At 42.9% G+C, this 12,470-nt stretch overlaps 1 protein-coding gene across 1 annotated transcript in view; it reads left to right on the top strand.

Annotated features, from left to right (window-relative positions):
• The window catches only part of LOC120405976 (cytochrome P450 2U1), a 33,218-nt gene that overhangs the window by 596 nt on the left and 20,152 nt on the right, over positions 1-12,470 (top strand). The window lies entirely within an intron of this gene.

The raw sequence follows: 12,470 nt of genomic DNA, 5'->3' as shown, positions 1-12,470 counted from the left end.
CCTCGCCCTGGCAATGGAGTCTTAAGGGGTGGCCTGCTGGATTCCTTATACTCACAACAAAAAGGGCTTGAGACACAGCAGGGCTGGGGAGAGATTGGCCTTTATTTCCTGGCCCCAGTCAATTGATATGGGTCAGGTTATTAAAGGTCCCGTGGCGGCCGGGGTCAATATCCACTAACCGGTGGCTGTCGTTACTCCCCTTCTCCCATGTACGCAGGTACAAACAAGCATGAGACAAAATGTGTCAGGGTGTATCCTGAAGAATTGGCTTGCTTACCTTTCCCAAAAGTCTTAGGCCCTGCGTGCAGGGTGGAAGGATGGTGTAGCAAAGGCCTCATCTACATTCAAAAGTTGAGTCAACCCAGCTACGTCACTCGGGGTGTGAAAAATCCACATCCCTGAGTGACGTAGTTAAGTTGGAATAGCCCCTGGGGTAGACAGCGCTAGGTCGACGGAAGAATTCTTCTTTCGACTTAGCTACTGCCTCTTGGGGAGGTGGATTAACTAAGCCGACTGGAGAACCCCCCTCGTCACTGTAATGAGTGTCTACAATGAGCTCTATAGCAATGCTGATGTAGTGTTCAAGTGCAGACGAGCCCTATGTCACTGGATCGGATCTCAGTACATTTGGGTTCAGTCATCAGATCTACCACAGACTTCCTGCAAGGCTTGGGCAAGACTCTCTCCCTCTTTATTCCCCATCTTTAAAATTAGGAGAACAGTATTTCTGTATGTAACAGGGGGAGGTATTACAGTAAATCTATTACCTTTTTGCAAGATGTTCAGATATGACAGTGATGGGTTGGGACCTATGTAAATAAAAGTTGGATAGGAATTGGCTATATTTAGGCCTGGTCTATACTAAAAAATTAGGTTGGTTTAACTACCTGAGTCGAGTGAAAAATCCACACCTCTGGGCACCATAGTTAAACCAATCTAAATACCCATGTAGACAGCGCTAGGTTGACAGAAGAATTCTTCTGTTGACGTAGCTACTGCCTTTCAGGGAGGTGAATTACCTATGCCATTGGGAAGCTCTACAGTGGCACGGCTGCAACTGTGCCTCTCTAACATTTAAACTGTAGACAAGCCCTTAGTGGGGATGAATAAGAAGAACAGGGATTGTTTTGTATTATTAGTCTAGTGTCCAAGGCTTAATATATTTAGTCCTAGATCAGTACCAAAATATCACTATAATTCTGAGGGGCCAATGGCATCTAATGTGTCCTATGTTCATCATGCTGGTATCTGAGTGTACAACAAATAAGTCGTTTCCTGACACAGGGTCTGTCTCCTTCTGTTAGTGTGTGTTAGAATTCTTAGGCTTTGGCACATCTTACTTTTGGGAATTCTAGCTTATAGAGGGGGAGTTTTGTATTTTGTCCTAACCGTGGCATGTTCTGCAATCCAATCCAGAGCATGGAGCTCCGTGTCTGAGGGCTGGCTTCTGACAGCTCTTCCCCCTCTTTTGTGAATTTCAGCCATTGATGTTTTTGTTGTTTCTAATGAGTATAATAGATTTAGTGGCTCTTGATTTCTGAGGTAGTCCAGACCTGGCCCACTGAGGGCTTTAAATGTCAAGGCTAGAAGTTTGAATTCGATCTATATCTCACAGGGAGCCAATGAAATGTGCAGAGTCCCAAGGTGACATGGTTGTGTGGGCTGGAAAGCAGGTTGCTGCATTTTTAACCAGCTGTTGCTTTTATTAGACTTTAAGTTCTGATGCCTTGTGAACCAGGGCTGAAAAATTCACTGGACTCCTAGTAACCAGATCTGAAAGGTTGGGGCAAGGATGCTACCACTTAAGGCCTGTGGTAGCATCTTTTCTCCTCTCTGGACCTCCTGGTTGCTATGTATACTTGAGGGAAAACTATCAACTGGAAAATCTTGGCTGCTGTTTAGGACGGAGAGTATCTTTCACTCTCCCAGCCTCTGTTTGTTGGGTCCTCTCATGAATAACTTCAGTGCCTGCCTCTGCTGCTCTGTGTAGCCTTCTTGAGCAGCAGCAGATTGAAAGTGGCGTGATCTTTGACCATTTAACTGCAACCCACCAAGTTCTGAGTAGCAGCTATGAAACTAACTGATCCTGTTAGCCCACATGTACACTACGCTCACATTTTTCTTCAAGCTTTCCACCAGTAAACTGCCACAGCTCAGCTCCACCTGTGGCAGCAATGTGGGGCATTAATGTAGTCTGGCAGCTTCCGGCAACCTCTGTTTTAACCACCACATCATCCAGAGCTGCTCTGAGCAGTGTTAGACAAGGTGGTGATAAAAGCACCAGCAGCAAGTCCATCCTAGCATTCGCACCATTGTTGTGGCTACTGAAGCTGCACCAGCGGCTATGCAATGATGAGAAAGCTGATGAGAAATGCGAGTGGAAACAAGGCCTACAGGTAGAGCTGTTGGGGGTTTTTTTTGTCAATAAGTGAGATGAGGTCTGAGTTGTGTCCTCTGCAGTTTTTCTGCTACAAAACCAAGGCTGGGCCATAGCTCATTAATGGTACCATACACACAAATTGAATAGGATATCTGGTGTATTTTGGAAAGTCTGGGACGGTAACCCATAATAAATACTTCTACAGGGCACAGAGTGCCCTGAGGACATACACAGATAGGGGCATCAGCACCACATGCAAAAGTGCATCCTGGGATATTTTTTCTACTTTATGGTAAGAATGAGTCATGCCATGCCAGTCAATATAGTGCAAAATAAGCATGTGCTTGGTGGTTATGGTAAGATGATAACTGTTTGCTAGCCTAGCCCCTTATCAGGGTGGTACAGAGTGGGCCAGCACTATAACCAGTGCACACAAGCATTTTAAATAGAATATCAACAACAATTTAAATTCCAGAGGTGGAGAGGGGAATTGTAGTACAGGGAATGTCTGAATTTCACTCTGCAGCTGCTTTGAAAAGCTCTGTGTAGCAGCAAAGAAATTGAAGTCTGCAGGCTCTAGCAGGTAACATGACACTGGCTTATCTGTGGTTCATGTTTGGAAAGGTATCTCAGCAGTACACTATGCTCTGTTATGGGATAGCTGCCCAGAGCATCCCCAAGTGTGTTGAATTTTTGAAAATGAAATCTTAAATTCTACAGAAACTGGTTTGGAAGCCCAGGACTTGGTTCTAACTATGGTAAATAGTGGACTATTGGATTTTAATGATCATTCTGGTCACTGTAAAATACTTGCCTCTATTTTCCTTGAGAAAGAGTGGAGCTAGAATCAGTGTTTTATGCTCTCTGAAAGTTCTGCATTCCACACTTTCTATAGCATAGGCACAGTGTTAATCTCTAATTCCAGCAGATTATGAGATATTGGCTATATTGTTTGTGTAACCCACTGGTCAGTGTGTATTGTGTTCCCCTGATTCACAGAGGATGTTACAGCTCCTAGCTAGAGAATTTGGCTCTTTGGCTCAAGCTGTAGATACTTATGCTTTTAAGACTGGAGGTGATTAGTTCAATCCCTGCTGTCAGCCAAGGTGATAGCTGTAACATCAGCATGTGTGGGTGTAAGTAAGTTGATTGTTGGAATTGTTAATATGATTTAAGATCTGTTGTTTCACAACATTGTCAGAGCTTGGAATCAGGACATACAGGTGTGTGGTGTGATTGGTTTTTTTTAAAAAAACAAACCAAAATTTTTTTTTCCACATACTGGCTCAGGATCAGTGATAAAATAGTGATCCTTGGTTTTTAATGTTGTTGTATTGTTAAGAAAACTACTACTCTCCAAGTGAGAATACACTATTCAGAACAGTTTTCAGAGTGGTAGCCGTGTTAGTCTGTATCAGCAAAAAGAACAAGGAGTACTTGTGCACATTAGAGACTAACATTTTATTTGGGCATAAGTTTTCGTGGGCTAAAACCCACTTCATCGGATGCATGCAGACTCCAACAAGAAACTGCAGAACTGGAATTAATTTGCAAACTGGACACCATTAAATTAGGCTTAAATAAAGACTGGGAATGGATGGGTCATTACACAAAGTAAAAACTATTTCCCCATGTTAATTTTTCCCCTACTGTTACTCTCACCTTCTCATCAACTGTTTGAAATGGGCCATCCTGATTATCCCAACAAAAGTTTTTTTTTCTCTTGCTGATAATACTCCACCTTAATTGATTAGTCTCGTTAGATTTGGTATGGCAACACCTATTTTTTCATGTTCTTGGTGTGTATATATATATCTTCCTACTGTATTTTCCACTGCATGAATCTGATGAAGTGGGTTTTAGCCCACGAAAGCTTATGCCCAAATAAAATGTTAGTCTCTAAGGTGCCATAAGTACTCCTCCATTTTTTTTTAATTCAGAACAGTGTATTTGACTATCTTTTTCTTCTGGGCTCTGTAGCCTCCCATTGTAAAGAAATGCTTAGTTGTTTTCTCTTCAGTGCAATCCATTCTCCTTTCTCTCAGTATGTGGAAAAAAGATAACTGTTGGAGTTATATCAGAAAGGGATATAGTCACATGCAATTCTTTGTAGGGTACATGCTTTCAGCAGAGCAAACAAAACCGAAACTAAAATTGCTAAAAAGTAAACCAATTTAGTAATTCCAGTAGCTCCAAATAACTGTTTTTTTTTCTCGTTGGGCACCAGTGATCCCTGTGCTACTTTATCCTTTTCAACATATTATCATCACTGACGCCCCACTCTCCATGCTTCTCCTCTAATCCAATCCACATTTTGAAAAAAAACCCTACATTTTCAGTTGAATGCAACGACGGTATTTTTCCTATTTACATTGCCATAAATAGTTAATTTTTATTTTACAAAAAAATACATGATGCAAATTGCCTGGAAAGTAAACATGATATATATACTGTTTTTTGTAATGCACAGTCCCCATAGACAAATACCACCAAAAAGTAACAATACTCCTGCTTTTTCATCTACTGATATAATTGATCTTAGATAAAGTTAATTAACTTGTTTATGGTTTCAGGAGTAAGTTTATCATCTAGTCTAAAAACTTCTTGTAGTGACAAATCCAAAAATGGAGTTGTATTAAACCCAGAAGCCATGTTGACATAATTTAAAATACATAGATTTGTGTTTTATGGGAGGTCAGCAGACTTTGTGCCAGTATTGGCAATATTAAGTATGGTCTTCCATGTTGTAGTAGTTGTTGGAAGACATCTTGGATAACTCAGAAATATATAGTGGCTGAACGGTTGTGTGGGAGAGTTTCTGTCATAAGTGGTATGCCTTGTCTATAGATGTGGAGGTTTCTTGGTTTGGGCTTTTTGGCAAAAAACCCCCAAAACTCTGATATAACTCCAACAGTGGTAGCAATGGTGTGAGCTCTAGCATTATGAACCTAGAAGCCTAATAAGACCATCTAATTCAGGGATTTGGAGCAATAAAATGTTTGAATTGCTCCTCTCCAGCTCCACTCTGGCACCAATAGTGACTGCTCCAGCTCCGCTCCAACTCTGTTCCGTGCGCCGACTCAAATTAATTTTTAACTAAAGTGCATACTGTAATTTTGAAAACATTTCTATTCAGATTTTTAAAACAATTTAAATGTCATCAATGATACAAACTAAAATCATTCATAATTCATTCTGTAAAAAATTATTGCAGCAATCAAGTCGTTTTTCATAGCTTGCCGCAAATCATTTAAAATTAACTTTAAAGCCGAAAACGGTCGCTCTACACTAGCTTGAGTTGTTGGCATGCTCAAAGCAATTCTACAGGCATTCTGAATGTGCTGTGGGTAGCTGTGAATGGCCTTAAAAACAGACTTAACTTATAGGGTATGGCTACACTTACAAGTTGCAGCGCTGGGAGTTACAGCGCTGGTCATGCAGCTGTGTAGGGGCCAGCGCTGGAGTGTGGCCACACTGACAGCTACCAGCGCTGCAGTGTGGCCACACTTGCAGTACTTTCCAGCGCTGTATTGAGAGGTGCATTGTGGGCAGCTATCCCACAGAACACCTCGTTGGCGCGTTTGGCGCTGAGTATTGTGGGAAGGGAAGGAAGTGTGGGTCATTCCGCTTCCTGTTCCAACGCCCGTGGTGCACGCTCACATCCCAGCATTCAGTCTTTCCGCCATTGTGAGTGACTTTCTGTTTTACTCTGTGGGAAATGGAGCTGCTGAGGACTGTGCTGATGAGTGTCGCCAGCACAACACGCTTGGCAGTCGGCTATTCCTTCAGCTCCAAAGTGACAGCGAGGAGTCTGCGATTCTCCTGCCACGTGTGACACCAAAGTGCTTGTGGCATTCACAGAAATGCTCAGCACCAACAAGCACTGAGTGGTGGGATCACATCGTCATGGAAGTCTGGGATGACGAGCAGTGGCTGCAGAACTTTCGTATGAGAAAAGCCACTTTCATGGGACTGTGTGCTGAAGGACACAAGATTGAGAGCTGCCCTGGGTGGCTATTGCAATCTGGAAGCTGGCAAATCCAGACAGCTACCGGTCGGTCGGGAACCAGTTTGGAGTGGGAAAGTCTTGGAATCGTTTTGATGCAAGTTTGCAAGGCAATTAATCGCATCCTGCTAAGAAAGACCGTGACTCTGGGAGCGTGCAGGACATGGTGGATGGCTTTGCACAAATGGGTTTCTAACTGTGGAGGGCAATAGATGGGACGCATATTCCTATTCTGCCCCACCTGGCATCAGTATTTCTCTATGGTTCTCCAGGCGCTTGTGGATCATTTCATTGACATTTACACAGGCTGGCCTGGAAAGGTGCATGATGCACGCATCTTTCGGAACAGTGGCCTGTTCAGGAAGATGCAGGCATTTCCCAGACAGGAAGATCACAGTAATGCCCATTGTGATCCTTGCCTTGGCTCATGAAACCCTATACAGGAAGCTTGACAGGAGCAAGGACGGTTCAACTACAGGCTGAGCCGTGCGAATGACTGTGGAGTGTGCAAGGCACGCTGGCGTTGCTTGTATGGGAAGCTAGACTTGGGGAAAGCAGCATCCCGCGGTTATATCCGCTTGCTGTACCCTCCATAATATTTGTGAAGGAAGGGTGAAACATTCAGTGAGGCATGGACCACCGAGGTTCAAGTCCTGGAGGCTGAATATGCACAGCCAGAGAGCAGGGCTAATAGAGAGGCCCAGCACAGGGCTTCAAGGATTAGGGATGCCTTGAGGGAAGAATTTGAGGCTGAAAGCCAACAGTAATGTTTGCTGACTTGCATGGGAGTGAATTGCACTGTTTACACTGTTATTCTATTATCCCTAAAATGATTTTCAGTGCCTCTTTCTTTACTGGGCTAAGGTATCTTTCACTATCTGCTATAATAAAGACTGTTTTCAAAGCCAAGAATTGTTTTATTGTAAAGAAAAAAAAATCCTTGACAGACAGACAGACACACAACATTTCATGAACACAAGAGGGAAGGGGTGTGGGTTGGTGAACTGTACAGTCACAAGTTTGCATATGTCCTGTCTGGAGTGCTGTTTAACGATTCCTGCACTTTAGGGTGCATATACTGCATGGTTGTGGGGGTTGAGTGCAGAGGGTAAGGGTGGTAGGTATCAGGGCTGGTTGGTGAAAGAACAGGTGTTGGAGGCAGCTGGTGGTGGTAAGAAACTGAATGCTGGGGAAAGGCGGTTTGAGCTGACATTGGGGCACAAGGAAAAAGCTTTGGGGCTGTGGGGGACTGCTCTGCCTGCATGGCTAAGATTGCCTTGAGACAGTCCGCTTGGCTCGACAGGATCTCTAGCAGCTGGTTTGTGCTTTTCTTCTTTGCCACACAATGTCTCTGGCGGATCATGCTTTCCTTCTCTCGCCACTCCTTCAGTTCCTTTCTCTCTGCAGCAGAGTGCTGAAGAACAGTCTTCAGCATCTCCTCTTTGCTCTTTCGGGATTTCTTCTCAAATTTTGTAGCCTCTGTGCTGTGGAACATCTGCCCACTCCAGGAGTCAAGGTCACTGTAGAAATGAAACATTTAACAGGGGCAGCATTGTATCCACTATCTCCAGACATGAATTGTTACACTGAGGAGTTTGCACTTTAACATTCTTTTCCCACACGCATAACACGACAGAAGCCACGAAATGGTGAGTGAGGGTGCTTATAGAAGGAGAAGTGGGGCTTGATTGATAGAGGGCTGGTTGCTTGGGTAATCTGGAGTGATAGAGGGGTTGAGTGAAGATGCAGCTGCAGGGTGATCTTCACTATCTACCTATCTCTTCACTAAAGAGTCTCCCAACATTTTTCACAGGAGTTAATCCTGCAAGATATCTCCCTGCTGCGAGTCACTAAGGGACAGCGGGAGGCTCTTTACAGCAATGTGGATTCCGCCCGGGACCCTCTGTGTTCAGAAATGATCCCAGTCGCGGAACAGTGGCGCGTCAGCGTGACTGGGACAAGAAACACAGTGGCTCTCCTATAAACCTGCGCAGGCATATTGCCCACGCTCTGGCTGAAACTTTTGCTGAGATAACTGAAGCAGATTACCGCGCGTGATAGACCACATCAACGGGCTATTCCACATCTAGAGGCTGGCATGCATGCAGCCATAACCCCCTTCCTCTCCAGAAACATTTCCACCCAGAAAATAAAAGCCTTACCGTTAACCCGCTCCTCTGCTTGACGTTCTGCAACTGCTGGCTGCTGCGATCCTGGCTTGAGAAGAGATCCTGGCTGCATGCCCACTCTGGGGTGTCTTCCCCCATCCCAGTAGCTTCACTCGTGGTTTCCTCCCCCCGCCTCCACCGCCGCCCCCGCCTCCTCCTTCTGTCCCCCCGCCAGCTCAGAAGTGTCCATCGTTATCCTGGGATTGGCACATCTCCTGTAAAAGCGGCAGGTCGTGGGGCAGATCCGGATCGGCGATTACACTCGCGGGCTTTGTAATAGGCACTCCGCAGCTCCTTAACTTTCACCCTCCATTGCAGTGCGTCGATCATGGCTCCTATCCAGCAAGGACCTTGATATCTGCTCAAAGATATCGTAATTCCTACGGCCGCGCAGCTGTGCCTGCACTGATTCCTCCCCCCAAGCACTGATGAGGTCCAACAGCTCGCCATTGCTCCATGCTGGGGCTCGTTTGCCACGTGGAGGCATGGTCACCTGGAAAGATTAACTGATTGCACTCCACACCTGGCTGCAGCAAACAGGAAGGAGATTTTAAAATTCCCGGGGCATTTAAAGGGCTGGTCACCTGAGGCAAGAGCAGTAGAGTGCAAACTGATGAGCAGAGTGGCTGAACAGGAATTCTGGGATAGCTCCTTATTCCCTGGAGGACAGGTAAAGCGCTGGTGAGTGTCCACACCTGCTGAGCAGCGCTGGATCCACCAGTGCTGCACTCCTTATACCCCTGCCGGGATGGGTTTTCAGCCAGCGCTGCAACCAGGGAGTTGCAGCGCTGGTTGTGCCCTGCAAGTGTGGACGGGGTGTAATTGCAGCGCTGGAAAGCCTCCACCAGCGCTGCAACTTGTAAGTGTAGCCAAGCCCTTAGTCTACCAATAGACTTCATTGCCTCACAATCTGCCTGAAAGTTTCTCTCGAATAATGCTTCATTACATTTTATGAATTGCAGAAACTCACCGGCATCTTTCTTGTTTATCCAATTTCTTTTCGAAGTCGTCATCTTCTGAAGAATTGATGCATGAATTATCTCCATTTTTCCCATGATGGTTGAAGACGTTTCAGGGATGGATGCTCGAACAAGTTCAGAGTGGAGATGGAAGTTTGAGAACAGCCTGCTATTTCTGAAGGATGTGAACTTTCCGAAACTGCAAATTCGATTGTTGATGACTCCTTTTGTTGTGTTTCATTTTCTTCAACCTCTTTTGCCGAGTTCAAATGTAGCAATAGATTGTGTTATTCAGGTTGTCGAGCAATATCAGGGAGTCCTTCTTTTGCCCTTGGTATTTCCTTTGAGGTAAGAAGAATCTGATATCGTGGGTCAACATAAACTCTAGCAAGGAAATGAATATTGTCAAAAAGCTTCTCCATGTTTCTGCATGGAGGATAGAATTCTTTCTGCAATTTATCCACCGTTTTCTTGCAAGAATTTTGACAGTTTTCGCCATTCCTTCATTAAAACTCTCAGGGTTACATCGACAGCTTGAAGATTCACGGTTGTTTGGTTTGGCTTTGCCAAGAGGTCTCGCAGGTTCTTCGCTTTGTCCCATTCAGCTTTTGTTAATTTGAGTTCTCTTGTTCCAGCAGCAGCTACTTGTTCACAGTAAGATTGAAAAATGAGAAGTCGATCAATCATTGCAAATGTTGAACCCCAGCGAGTCACAGTATCCAATGATTAAGTTACCCCATGTAGACCAAGCAGAACACTTTGAATACTTGGAGTTCGTAGTTTGATAACGACTTGCCGAATTTTTGCCAGAAATTTCTTCGCATGTTCTTTGTTCAGTCCATCCCAGATTGCCAACTGAAGAGTGTGAATACCACACCTCATCAGTTGGACTTTTGAGTCATCCTCATGAAGCCATGTTGGAAGTATGAGGCTAGGGTCATTAACCCATTGCGCAGCAGCATCCATGTTGAGTTTGATTTCATCCATTCCTTTAGTTCCTTCATCAGGCAAAATAGCTTCAGTTCTGTCCACATCCCTGTTCTCAGAAATGGTTTCATTGTCCTCCCTGAAATTTTTTGACAGCACACATCATGTTTGCTGCATTGTCAACACAGATGCTCAGCACTGGCATTTCATATTTGATCCCAAACTTTTCTAAAATAGCTTTTACTTGACTTTTCATGTACGAAGAATTGTGACACCCTTCAGTGTTGATTATGTCCAAGGTTTTTACCACAACTTTATCTTTTCCTTCTTTGTAGTACTCAGCATTGATTGCAAGGAAATTTCTGTTTCCACAGGTTGCCGCATCCATTTTCAGGTAGCACAATTTTTGCTCCAAAGCTTTCTTGAGCTCTTGGTGACCAGACTCAGCTGTGCTGACAACTAAATGATGAACCTCATCGTGCCCTGTCGAAACTCCAAGTTGCCAATCCATTTCACCTGCAATTTTTTGGAATCCTTTGTTCTTTAGCCTGAAGGTAGTGAGCGCAGTTGAACTCAAGGAAACCATTTCCATTAGCCCTTCATGGAAAATATTGGCATCCATAATGACTGTAACCTTTCAGGACTTCAAATATGAGTCAAGTTTTGTTTGCTCAATTTTGGGTTTCTTTTCAGATGAAGCTCTGCAAAAAATCTCTTCTCCAGGAGTTTTCAAAGAGCCAGATAAATTGCAAGTTAGTTTTTCTTATGAAAATTTGCGGTAAAAATATTCAAAATATTTTCCAAGTTTTTAATTAATATCTCAAAAGTGCTTTAATATAGATATATCAGTGAAATTTTGTGTGCGCCATAGTGTTAGTATGTGCTATCGCTGTTCCACAACACTAATTGTTGGGAAATAACGAGGCTATGTGTTAAAAGGTTGAAAATAAGCTTTCCCGTTAAAGTTTATTTCCAGTGTTCTATCATACTACATTATTCAAATAAAATTATTTAAACTACAGGCGTCGTGAACTGGGGGGACTGGGCCAATTTTATTTAATTTTTTTTTTAAATCTTTGACTGTTTAACAGATACGACCCTGGAATATGATTTAATGCTAAAACATGCATTAAAATGGTACTCTTAATTTATTTTGTATAATTAACTGTTTCTGAGAAAACTGTTTAAAAAATTTTAATCTGCTTAGATGCTTAGAATGATACAAATTTTACTTATTACTTATTTTTCAACTTTGGAACCATACATTTTAAATGTAATAATAAATAACCAAAATGTATTAACTTTATTATGAAACATAATATTACCGCTCGTAGCCAGAGGCAGTCGACGACAAGCCTTTTTTGAAATATGAAATAAAAATGACCAACTACCAGTTTGGGACGCCTATGGTTTAAATAGTTTTGGATAATGTAATATGGTAGCACATACTAACGCTAAGACACAGACATGATTTCATTACTGTATATTAGTGTTTTTTGAGATTAATCAGAAATTCACTTTTCATCATCTCCTTGAAGGGACTGTTGCTCCTTTAGGAAGAATTTTAGGACACGTTTTTTCTTAAAATGACCTAAGGATTCACCCCCAAAGTTGTGTTGGACATTTTCCAATCACTCTGGATATATCACAAAAATCACTCCTAATTTATGCAAAAATGTTTACTGTGTGTGTGTGTGTGTGTGTGTGTGTGTGTGTGTGTGTATATATATATATATATATATATATATATATATATAATAAAAATTGCCTGCTGCATGTGACTTTTTCAGTAAATTTAAAATTACAAACAACGCTACCAAAAGACAGTTGAACAGATGACATATAAAATAAGTCTGCCAGAGTGATACGGGAGTATGTACAAATGTAACGGGAGCCCGTGTGAGAAATAAGCTTAAGTGGTTAATATCTCTTGCAATATCTTAATACATCAATAAACAAAAACTTTTTTTGCAATATATCTGTTTGTGATATCTTAAATGTTACATTTTGCATCACACTTTTCCATAATC

The sequence above is a fragment of the Mauremys reevesii genome, linkage group 5 (genome assembly GCF_016161935.1).
Source record: "Mauremys reevesii isolate NIE-2019 linkage group 5, ASM1616193v1, whole genome shotgun sequence".
NCBI lineage: Eukaryota > Metazoa > Chordata > Testudines > Geoemydidae > Mauremys > Mauremys reevesii.
Note: the sequence above shows the minus strand (reverse complement) of the source record. Positions and strands in the feature narration are given on the sequence as shown.